The following is a 10,951-nucleotide window of genomic DNA, read 5'->3' as shown; positions in this document are numbered from 1 at the left end:
CTTCTAAAATGACTCTAAGTTATGTCAAATTGACAATCAAAACTAAGGAGGACTGAGGTCTTGGACCATCTGCCTGTGGCTCAGTAGGTCTGGAAGGAAGGGCTGAGGGCAAAGGCTGCCTTCTAAAGATCCACTGGTTTGCTCCTGTGCAAGTAGGGCTGAAGCCCCTGTAGGAAGGATGAGAGGGCTTTAAAAGAGGAATTCCTACTTGAAAACCTCTGAGCCTAGAGGGAAAAGCCCAAGCCACGGCCCTGTAGCAATGGTGTGTGTGTGTGTGTGTGTGTGTGTGTGTGTGTGTGTGTGACTGTATATATATGTATGTGTGTGCATGTGTGAGTGTGTAAGTGTATGTGTGTGCGTGGCTGAGTATGTAAGTGAGTATGTGAGTGTATGTGTGTGAGTGTGTGAGTTATGTATGTGTATCTGTGGGAGTATATGTGTGAGTGTGTAAGTGAGTTATGCATGTGTATGTGAGTGTGTAAGTGAGCTATATATGTGTGTATGTGAGTGTGTGAATGTCTGTGTGTGTCTGAGTATGTCTGAGTGGGAGTGTATGTGTGGGAGTGTATGTGTGAGTGTGTAAGTGAGTTATATATGTGTATGTGTGAGTGCGTGTGTGAGTATACATATGTGTGAGTGTCTGAGTGTGTCTGAGTATGTGTATGGGTGTGTAAGCGAGTTATGTATGAGTGTGTGAGTGTATATGTGTGTGAGTGAGTGTGTCTGAGTGTATGTATGAGTGTGTGTGTGTGTTCACAAGAAGCAGTGTTGGATGGAGACGGTCCCTGCTGAAGGACTGGTATATGATCTGCTCTGGGGGAAGGGGTGCTGTCTACACTATGAGATTTATTTTCTTTGAACACTATGGAGCACTGGAACATAACACGTGCTAAAAACCTGGGTCCCTATGCATCCAAGGGTACAGAAGTCCACTGACTGCCGCTGGCACACCACCAGAGATCTGCTCTAAGGCATACATCTGACAGTAGCAACTCTGGAGAGCTGCTGGGAACCAAGAAACATTCTTGGGCCAGGGCACCTAAATGTATCTAAAAATAACCGAGGTCTATCTGAGCCTCCTTTCCTTCTTGCTCGCCTCAGTCTACGGGACTCTGAGTGTCAGCCTCCTTTGTGAGCGTCTTCAGTTCTCCCTTTAGTTCCCTGCAAGCTCAGCTCTGGTTCACACTGAACAAACATCTCTGCAGCTCCCAGACTAGTCCAGTAACTCAGAGGCGCTTCACCGTCCCCCTGAAAGCACACATATTGGAAGGCACAGATGCACACTGCATCCATCACCCTCAGCTCTGGAACACAAGCACGCATGGACATAAGCCTTCAGAGCGCTGATCGCAGAGTGGCCCGGGTGTCTTCCCTGCTATCAAGGCATGTTAGAAAGCTTCAGCAATTACACAGGATTGGGTACAGGAGTCTATTACGCCGTCTGAGGAGCCCAAGCAGACTAATTGTGGAGTTTAGACTATGCCAAAGGAGAGGCTGATGCTGAAACTGCTGGCTCACCGGGAATGGATCCTAGCGTTCACTGTGTCTCAAAATAGATTTTTAGATGGGTCAGAAGTTGAAACATAAGAGAAGAATGCAGTGTACTATAGAAATACAGAACCCTTATCACTGGTGAGGATGCGTCTCTCCCAGCATCCGGGGGGCGGGGGGAGATGGGAGAGGGGGCAGGGGTGTGTATGGTGGGGTAAGGGTGATAAGTCTGACGACCTGAATTCCTCCCCAGGACTCACATGGTGGACAGAAAGGATCAGTCCTGCACAGTGTCCTTGCCCTCCACACATTTGCTGTGGTGAGCATTACCCCCAACACACACACACACACACACACACACACACACACACACACACACAAAATAAACAAAAACAATGTCCTAGCCAAGAGCTCACACAATGGTAGAGTTAAATCCCATTGGACTGTAGAATAATAGGAATATCAAAAATAGAAAAATAAATGACTTGCAATAGACAAGTTTCAGAAGAAGTGTAAATGACTGGTATGTTTGGAAAAGAGGCTCAATTCCAGTTTTCCAATGAAAACTTTATCATGTATGAGTGTGCTAAGTATATATATGTATGTGTGTGTGTGTATGAGTGAGTGTGAGTGTGAGAGTGTGTACTGTGTGAGTGTATGTGATTGCGTGTGTGTTAGTGAGAGTGAGTGTGTGTGTGTGTGTGTGCATGTGTGTATGTGTGCGTCTGTGTGTGCGAGTGTATGGGTCTTTGTTTGTCTTCATTCTTTTTTTTTTAAATATTTATTTATTTATTATGTACATCCATACACTTTCTGTCTGCATGTGTGCCTGCAGGCCAGAAGATGACCCCAGATCTCATTATAGATGGTTGTGAGCCACCATGTGGTTGCTGGGAATTGAACTCAGGACCTTTGGAAGAGCAGTCAGTGCTCTTAACCTCTGAGCCAACTCTCCAGCCCCTGTCTTCATTCTTTGACACAGATTTTCACTCACTGTTTAGCACAGGCTGGCCTCAACCTTACAGCGGCTCTCGTGTAAACCTCCCTCCCTCCTCTTGAGATTATAGCAGTGAGCCACCTCCCCCAGCTTAAAATCTTAACATCTTTGGAGAAAATTTCTTTTGTTTGTGATTATTTTTTAGACTTATTTATTTTATACGTATGAGTACACCATCACTGTCTTCAGACACACCAGAAGAGGGCATTGGATCCCATTACAGATGGCTGTGAGCCACCATGTGGTTGCTGGGACTTGAACTCAGGACCTCTGGAAGAGCAGCCAGTGCTCTTAACCGCTGAGCCATCTCTCCAGCCCCTATTTATTTATTTATTTATTTATTTTTTTTTTTTAAAGTCAATGCTGGCTGTCCGGGAACTCCCTATATAGTCAGGCTGCTCTTGAACTGACAGAGATCAACAGGCCTCAGGAGTGCTGGCTAAGGCATGTGCCCCTAGGCCTGGAATAAAATTCCTTTTTAGCAGTGTTTCAGAAGGCTGTGTAGTCAGGTGCTATCGTCTAACTTTGGCGAAGCTGTCAGAAACATGCGTGGGAGAAAGTGTCGCTGGGAACTGGAATTCTGCACATAGAAGAACTAACCTAGATCTGTGTCCCTTCAAAATGGACCAGAGGACTCAAGTTTAGGCCTGGAACTGAAATCTATAGAGGGAGGTGGGTAAAGCACCCCAAGTTATGGGCACAGGTGAGGATTTTCTGACGTCTCCACTGGCAGCAGAAATGATCCTGAGAATTGACAGGAGAGGTCATACAAAATTTAAAAGCTTCTGCACAGCAAAGGAGACAATCAGCAGTGTGCAGTGGCCGCTGCAGAGTGAGAGGCCTTTGCCAATAGCACACCAGATGGGGACTAGACGCCAGGATATAGAAAGACTCACAAAGTCCAAACACGGAAGAGTCCAGCCACCAGGTCACTGCGGGCACTAAAAACTGAATACGTAGATCTCGGAAGGAGAAATGCAAATGGCCAATAAATACAAGAAACGGTGGTCAGCATTCTTTTTTTTATTTTTATTTATTTATTTTTTATTAACTTGAGTATTTCTTGTATACATTTCAAGTGTTATTCCCTTTCCCGGTTTCCGGGCAAACATCCCCTCCCCCCTCTCCCCTCCCCTTCTTTATGGGTGCTCCCCTCCCCATCCTCCCCCCAACAATCTAGTTCACTGGGGGTTCAGTCTTAGCAGGACCCAGGGCTTCCCCTTCCACTGGTGCTCTTACTAGGATATTCATTGCTACCTATGAGGTCAGAGTCCAGGGTCAGTCCATGTATAGTCTTTAGGTAGTGGCTTAGTCCCTGGAAGCTCTGGTTGCTTGGCATTGTTGTACATATGGGGTCTCGAGCCCCTTCAAGCTCTTCGAGTTCTTTCTCTGATTCCTTCAACGGGGGTCCTATTCTCAGTTCAGTGGTTTGCTGCTGGCATTCGCCTCTGTGTTTGCTGTATTCTGGCTGTGTCACTCAGGAGCGATCTACATCCGGCTCCTGTCGGCCTGAACTTCTTTTGCTTCATCCATCTTGTCTAATTGGATGACTGTATATGTATGGGCCACATGTGGGGCAGGCTCTGAATGGGTGTTCCTTCTGTGTCTGTTTTAATCTTTGCCTCTGTATTCCCTGCCAAGGGTATTCTTGTTCCCCTTTTAAAGAAGGAGTGAAGCATTCACATTTTGATCATCCGTCTTGAGTTTCATTTGTTCTAGGCATCTAGGGTAATTCGAGCATTTGGGCTAATAGGTGGTCAGCATTCTTGACCAACAAGAAAATGCAAATTGGAGCAGCTCTTTGGAGATCCCGAGGATCTGTATCTTGCTTCAACAGAGTTTGGATGGAACAGACCCGGGGACTCCCACTTTATTAACTTCCAGCCGCCTTGCAAGTCTCTGCAGTCTCGGCCTCCAGGACCATCTCCTTGCCGCCTTTGGCTCCTAGGACCAGCCAGCACCGTCTTCTCCGTTAGCCCCATACTCCGGATCAGCCATGACCTCTCAGATTCGTCAGAATTATTCCACCGAAGTGGAAGCTGCCGTGAACCGCCTGGTCAACCTGCACCTGCGGTTGACCTAACTGTCTCTGGGCTTCTTTTTTGATCGGGATGACGTGGCTTTGGAGGGCGTAGGCCACTTCTTCTGTGAATTGGCCGAGGAGAAGTGCGAGGGCGCCGAGTGTCTCCTCAAGTTGCAGAACGAACGCGGGGGGGCCTTGCACTCTTCCAGGATGTGCAGAAGCCATCTCAAGATGAGTGGGGTAAAACCCTGGAGGCCATGGAAGCTGCCTTGGCCCTGGAGAAGAACCTGAACCAGGCCCTCTTGGATCTGCATGCCCTGGGTTCTGCCCACACAGACCCTCACCTCTGTGACTTGTTGGAAAGCCACTTTCTGGATAAGGAGGTGAAGCTCATCAAGAAGATGGGCAACCACCTGACCAACCTCCGTAGGGTGGCAGGGCCACTACCAGCGCAGACTGGCGTGGCCCAGGCATCCCTGGGCGAGTATCTCTTTGAGTGCCTCACTCTCAAGCACGACTAGGAGGCCTCTGCGCCTTCCAACGGGCTCCCTACTCTGCTCCCCACCAACCACCTCAGCACCTCCACCCGAATGAACCTCTAAAGCCACTAGGCAGCTTTGTAACTGCCCTGGAGCCTCTCCAAGTCTTGGGCCAAGAAAAAATAAAGCTTTTTGAAACAGCAAAAAAAAAAAAAAAAAAAAAAAAAAAAAAGCAAATTAAGGCTGCCATGATCCCATCTCACACCCCCGGACATAATGATAATTACTAGGAATCAGAGTCCAGGAACTACAGAGATGGCTCAGCGGTTAAGAACACTGACTGTTCTTCCAGAGGCCCTGAGTTCAATACCAACTACTGTAATGGGATCCGATGCCCTCTTCTGGTGTGTCTGAAGACAGCTACTGTGTACTTACATACATAAAATAAATAAGTAAATCTTAAAAAAGAAGTCAGAGAGCAGAGATGGTTCAGTACTTAAGAGGGTTTGCCACTTTTGCAGAGGACCCAAGTTCTGTTCCCAGCACCACATCCAGCAGGTAACAATGTAACTCCAGCTCCGGGAGGATCCCATTCCCTTTTTAGCCTCAGTGGGCACACCCACACACTCACACACACCCACACACATAAGTAAAACAAACAAACAAATCAGAAAATAAGACTGACCACACATGCTGGTGAGGAAACAGGAATCCTGATACACCAGTGGTAAGGATGCAAATTTGTCCAGTCACCTTAAAGATCAGTGTGGAAGTTCCTTAAAAAGTTAACAACTGAAGGACCATGTGGCTCAGCCAGAGCACGCCTGGGTACATACACAGGGCTCTGAGTCAGCAGCACACATGCTCTCCCACATCCCTGTGCCTAGCTGTACTCTCTCTGGAGCCAGGAAACTCCATCAGAAGCTGAACAGGTAAAGAAGTTGCAAATGCGCTGTCGAATGGGATTATGTCATCTGCAAGGACGTGCACCGTACTGGAGACGCCGCGTTAACTGTAACAAGCCAGTCTCAGAGAGACAAATACTGCATGTATCCTTCCATATCGGAACCCTGATTTAAAATTATATGCGGATAGCTATGTGTGCTGTAAGGGGACTCGGGGGAGGGGAAAAGGAAGCTGGTGGTTTGAACAGGTTTGTCCCCATTCCCTGTTTGTATGCTTTGACATAGGGAGCGACAGTTTAGGAGGTGTGGCCTTACTGGAGGAGGCGTGGCCTTGTTAGAGGAAGTGCATCCCTGTAGGGGCGGGCTTTAGGGTTTAAAGCTTAAGCTACGCCCAGTATTAAACATGCATAGTCTCCTCCTGGCTGCCTTCAGATCAAGATGTAGAACTTAAGGCTCTGTCAGCAACGTGCCTACCAGCACGCTGCCATGATTCTCACCATGATAATGGACTGAACCACTGAAACTGTAAGCCAACCCCAATTAAATGTTGTCCTTTATAAGAGTTGCCTTGGTCATGGTGTCTCTTCACATCTATCACCCCCCCCCCCAACCCCCGACTAAGACAGAGGCCCCAAGGGAAGTGAGAAGTAGGTTAATGGAATATTTATTTATAGGAAGCAGGAAATACCAGCTGTGAGGGTTCACACCTTCCATCCCAGCATTCAAGAGGCTGAGGCAGGCGGATCTCCGAGTTCCAGGATAGCCCGGTCTACAGAGTTAGTTCCAGGACAGCCAGGACTACACAGAGAAACCCTGTCTCAAAAAAAAAAAAAAAAAAAAAAAAAAAGGAAGAGGAAGAAAAGATGAGCAGAGGGGAGGGACTGTGGTGGAGGAAGAGAGGGGGCCGCTGGCTGTACGGTGGAGAGGACTCTGAGAAGGGAAAGCATGGAAATAAAGTGACATGGCCCTGTCATAAAACCCAGCAGGGGTGTGCCAGCCTAAGGCAGCTGATCATGAGAATCGAGTGGCCTTGCCTTGGAGCAGGTGTAGGCATCAGGCCTACCGTGAGCCTCCGTGGGGGAAGCGTCTGTATTCTTCCGCTTTGGGCTGCCTGGGTTTCTCGTCTGGGAGTGTTACCAGGCTCCATCCTGACTCTTTGGCCTTTTGTTCCCTTCCCTCGTTCTGTCTTTAGAGATCCTCCCCAGTCCCACTCCATTTCTTCTCACATGGACCCTTCTAGCTCAGGCTTCCCCTTATCCTTGCAGATCTGACTTCTTTTGGGCACCTCATGGGCTACTCACAAAATGGAGTCTCAAACTAAGCTCTTCCTCTGTGCCACAGAGCCATCCACTCCATCAGTTTTCTTTGGCTCAGTGGGCAGCTCCCATGCACAGTGGGAGAGCAAACCTTCAGCCTGAGGTTAAGTCAGATAACCTTTCTCCACTCCCTACAGTCAGGGATGCTGTACCTGCTGACCTCTGACCCCTCCTCTCCACCGAGGAGGATGGCAGAACCAGGAACTGGAGTTACAAATGGTTGTGAGCTGTCAGTGGGTCCGGGATCCAAACAGGCAAGTGTTCTTAGCCACCAAAATCATCTCTCCAGCTCCATGGTATTATTTCCAAAATAATTAGTTTTCGGTTTCCATCTTTGAATTTGAGTGGGAGTCCTTGGGGTCGCAGGATCCTCTCTGCTAAACAAAGGTCCACAGAGGTCACAGATGAGCACACTGTGGAGCCCTTTTATAAACCGTGGGCTCTGGCTTTGTGGGGCCGTGGAGGGCAGGAGCTGCCCCAGTAAAGCCTTGCGGTGCCCTTAACTTTATAATCAGAGGTTCCCACTTCTGCACACCCGTGCTCATCATCCTCTATGATTTTAAGCACCCGATTTGAGCCTTGAAACCCTGCACTGCTGGCTGGACTGTGCCAAGTTTACTTCAGGATTTGGCTGGCCTGGACTTAGCTCTCCTGGCAGGTTGGGAACCACATTCTGTTCATAACTTTCTTGTCTGGATCCCAACCACCATCTCAACATCACCTGGGTCCTTTATCACCAGTGTTCCTCTCTCCGTGGGGCCTTTGTGATCAGAGGCCAACTTTGTTCTTATTCAAATTGTTGCTTTCTTTCCGGTTTAAATTTTTTGTTGCCTAGCCCCTTGTTCCGAAGGAAAAGAAACAGTTAGTTTGTAACCGGAGGGTAATGAATGGTTAATGGGCATAGTTTTTCAGAGAGATTTCCATCCTCTAGACAAACACTGAAGACTGCCAACATCTCCAGACATCCCTTTGGACTGTGGGCTTTCATATTTAATGAGCATCCAGCATGTTCTAGGTAGTCAACTACGACTGTTTACTCCCTGTAACCTCAGTGGTGATTTCTTTACAGGCTTTAACCTAGACACACACACACACACACACACACACACACACACACACACACACACACACATTGTGTTTCCAGTGGACGTTTATTGTCACTAAGCAATGCTCCTGCTTTTTGTAAAGAATGTTTTTATTTTTATTTTTATTTTCATTTCATTTTATATTGTTGTCTTCTGTTTGTTTTGGGCTTGTGTTTTCCATCTAAAGCGTATGGTGTTTTCAGCATTAGTATTGCCTCCGTTTTCATGGGGCGCACTGAGGGTGTGGGCAATAACCCATTTTGTTTGAGGTCTCTGGGACAACCCTGACCAACAACTCCTAAGAAGGGTGTCATGCCTGGCACTGGGGTTTTTGTTAGATAGTCTAAGGGGCTTGTGGGGGAGGAGGGTATTATCACCTAAAGTGGCATAATTTTAATATATATATATATATGTGTGTGTGTGTGTGTGTGTGTGTAATTTTATATATATTTTATATGTATATATATGTAACTTTAAGTAAATATAAAGTAAATATCCTTAGTGTTATTTATCCCTCCCTCTTTCTGTGTTCCTCTCCCTCCCCCCAGGTAAGTCTCCCCCCACTATCTTTCCCATTACCCACTTCATAGCACCTGTGTCCTCCTAGTCTCTCTAGTGTCCTCTGCCCTTTTAAAGTCTTGTCCTAGTCTGGTGTCTGGGTCCGTGATAAAAACCACGATCGAGGGGTTGGGGATTTAGCTCAGCGGTAGAGCGCTTGCCTAGCAAACGCAAGGCCCTGGGTTCGGTCCCCAGCTCCGAAAAAAAGAAAAAGGAAAAAAAAAAAAAAAAAAAAAAAAACCACGATCGAAAGCAACTTCCGGGACAAAAGGATTTATTTCAGTTTACAGATCATGTCCCCCTCCCCAGCAACTCCCCCCAACTCCACCCTGCTCCCAGGAGAGGGACTCCAGAGCAGGAGCTCAAGCAGGAACCGAAGCAGACACCAGGGAGGATGCTGCTGGTGGGCTTGCTCCCTTTGTCTAGCCTTCAGACAGCTCCCCAGTACAACCCAGAGGGCTGCCTGTCCAGGAGTGGCTCTGCCCACTGTGGGAGGATCCTTCTATGTCAATTAACATCAAGAAACACCCCCACAAATGTGAACACAGATAATCTAGATAATCCCTTACAGAGGTTTCCACGGAAGTCTGAAGCTAACTAGTTCTCTATTGAACATAAACTCTGCCTCTCTCTGTCTCCCGTAATCTCCACCCTTCTCTTCCCGGCTCTGACCACAGAAGTGTCACCCAATCTTCCTTGCCAGTTGCTTTGTGGTTAGATGGCTAATGGGTGTCTGCAGAAAGACGGGTGGAGAAGAGAGAGCTTAAAATACTTCTGGCCCCCTCGTGCTCACATTGAGCTGCATAAACTAGCATGGAACTCCTCAAACTGGGGGTCTTGGCCCTATGTGGGGTCACATGACTGAACGTAGACGTCAGGAAAATCGGCAACAGTAAAAGCTTTTTGAAAGTACAGATGTGGGCTGGAGAGATGGCTCAGTGGTTAAGAGCACCGACTGCTCTTCCAGAGGTCCTGAGTTCAAATCCCAGCAACCACATGGTGGCTCACAACCATCTGTGATGAGATCTGATGCCCTCTTCTGGTGTGTCTGAAGAGACTGACAGTGTACTTATATGTAATAAATAAATATTATAAAAAAAAAAAAAGTACAGATGTGAATAAGAGACCAAATAAATGAGGAATCCAGCGTTGCCGAAAGCCTCTGCCTGTGTTGTGTCACGCGGCGTCACTGCAACCCTGATTCTGAACACAAAACACACATTCCAGGTGCATGCTGTCACACCCTGTAAAGCGGGGGAAACACCTCATGAGCTGCCATGTGGGTGCTGGGAATTGAATCTGGGTCCTTGGATTCACATTTTTTTTTTCTTTTTTCTTTTTTTTCGGAGCTGGGGACCGAACCCAGGGCCTTGCGCTCGCTAGGCAAGCGCTCTACCACTGAACTAAATCCCCAACCCTGGATTCACATTTTTTTATTATTCCATGTTATCAATCACAGAGTTTTTACTGCCCATGTAAAGCTTTCTGCTCTTAGAGAAACTTGGTGGTTTCTTTACAGAAACTGTGGCTTTTGATATTTTTCTACCATTATTCCTCAGCATGTAAATATCACATTGTTTTATCATCAGATTGTGTTATGTTCCAAAAGAAGCAAGCCCATTTTACTACAATGTAAATTTTCTTCTGTCACTGATAAATGATAAAATTTATTCATCTTCTCATTAAAAGCTTGCTATGCTAAAGGGAGGCCTTAATGTGGAAGATGAAGATGAGGAATCGGATCAGATATCAAGAGTTGAGGCTGGGAGCCTGGAGAGATGACTCAATGGGGAAGAACAGTGGGTCCTGAGTTCAATTCCCAGCAACCACATGGCAGCTCAAAACACTCTTATCTCTACTCCTAGGAGATCTGATGCTTTCTCTGGTCTCCTTGGGCTCCAGGCACAAAAAATCATGTATATACTACTACTACTACTACTACTACTACTACTACTACTACTACTACTACCACCACCACCACCACCACCACCACCACCACCACCACCAACAGCAATAATAATAAAATTGATGATGATTTAACAGAATACTTCCTAGGATTTAGCTGAGTAGGCCAAGACAGAGTGGTTTATGTTGGGA

The 10,951-nt window shown here is 47.0% G+C and overlaps 1 pseudogene; it reads left to right on the top strand.

The window, feature by feature from the left end:
- Positions 1-4,309: 4,309 nt before the first annotated feature.
- Positions 4,310-5,032, top strand: Ftl1-ps5 (ferritin light chain 1, pseudogene 5; annotated as a pseudogene).
- Positions 5,033-10,951: the final 5,919 nt, after the last annotated feature.

The sequence above is a fragment of the Rattus norvegicus genome, chromosome 8 (assembly GCF_036323735.1).
Source record: "Rattus norvegicus strain BN/NHsdMcwi chromosome 8, GRCr8, whole genome shotgun sequence".
NCBI classification, from domain to species: Eukaryota; Metazoa; Chordata; class Mammalia; order Rodentia; family Muridae; genus Rattus; species Rattus norvegicus.
This window is presented reverse-complemented; position numbering and strand designations above follow the sequence as displayed.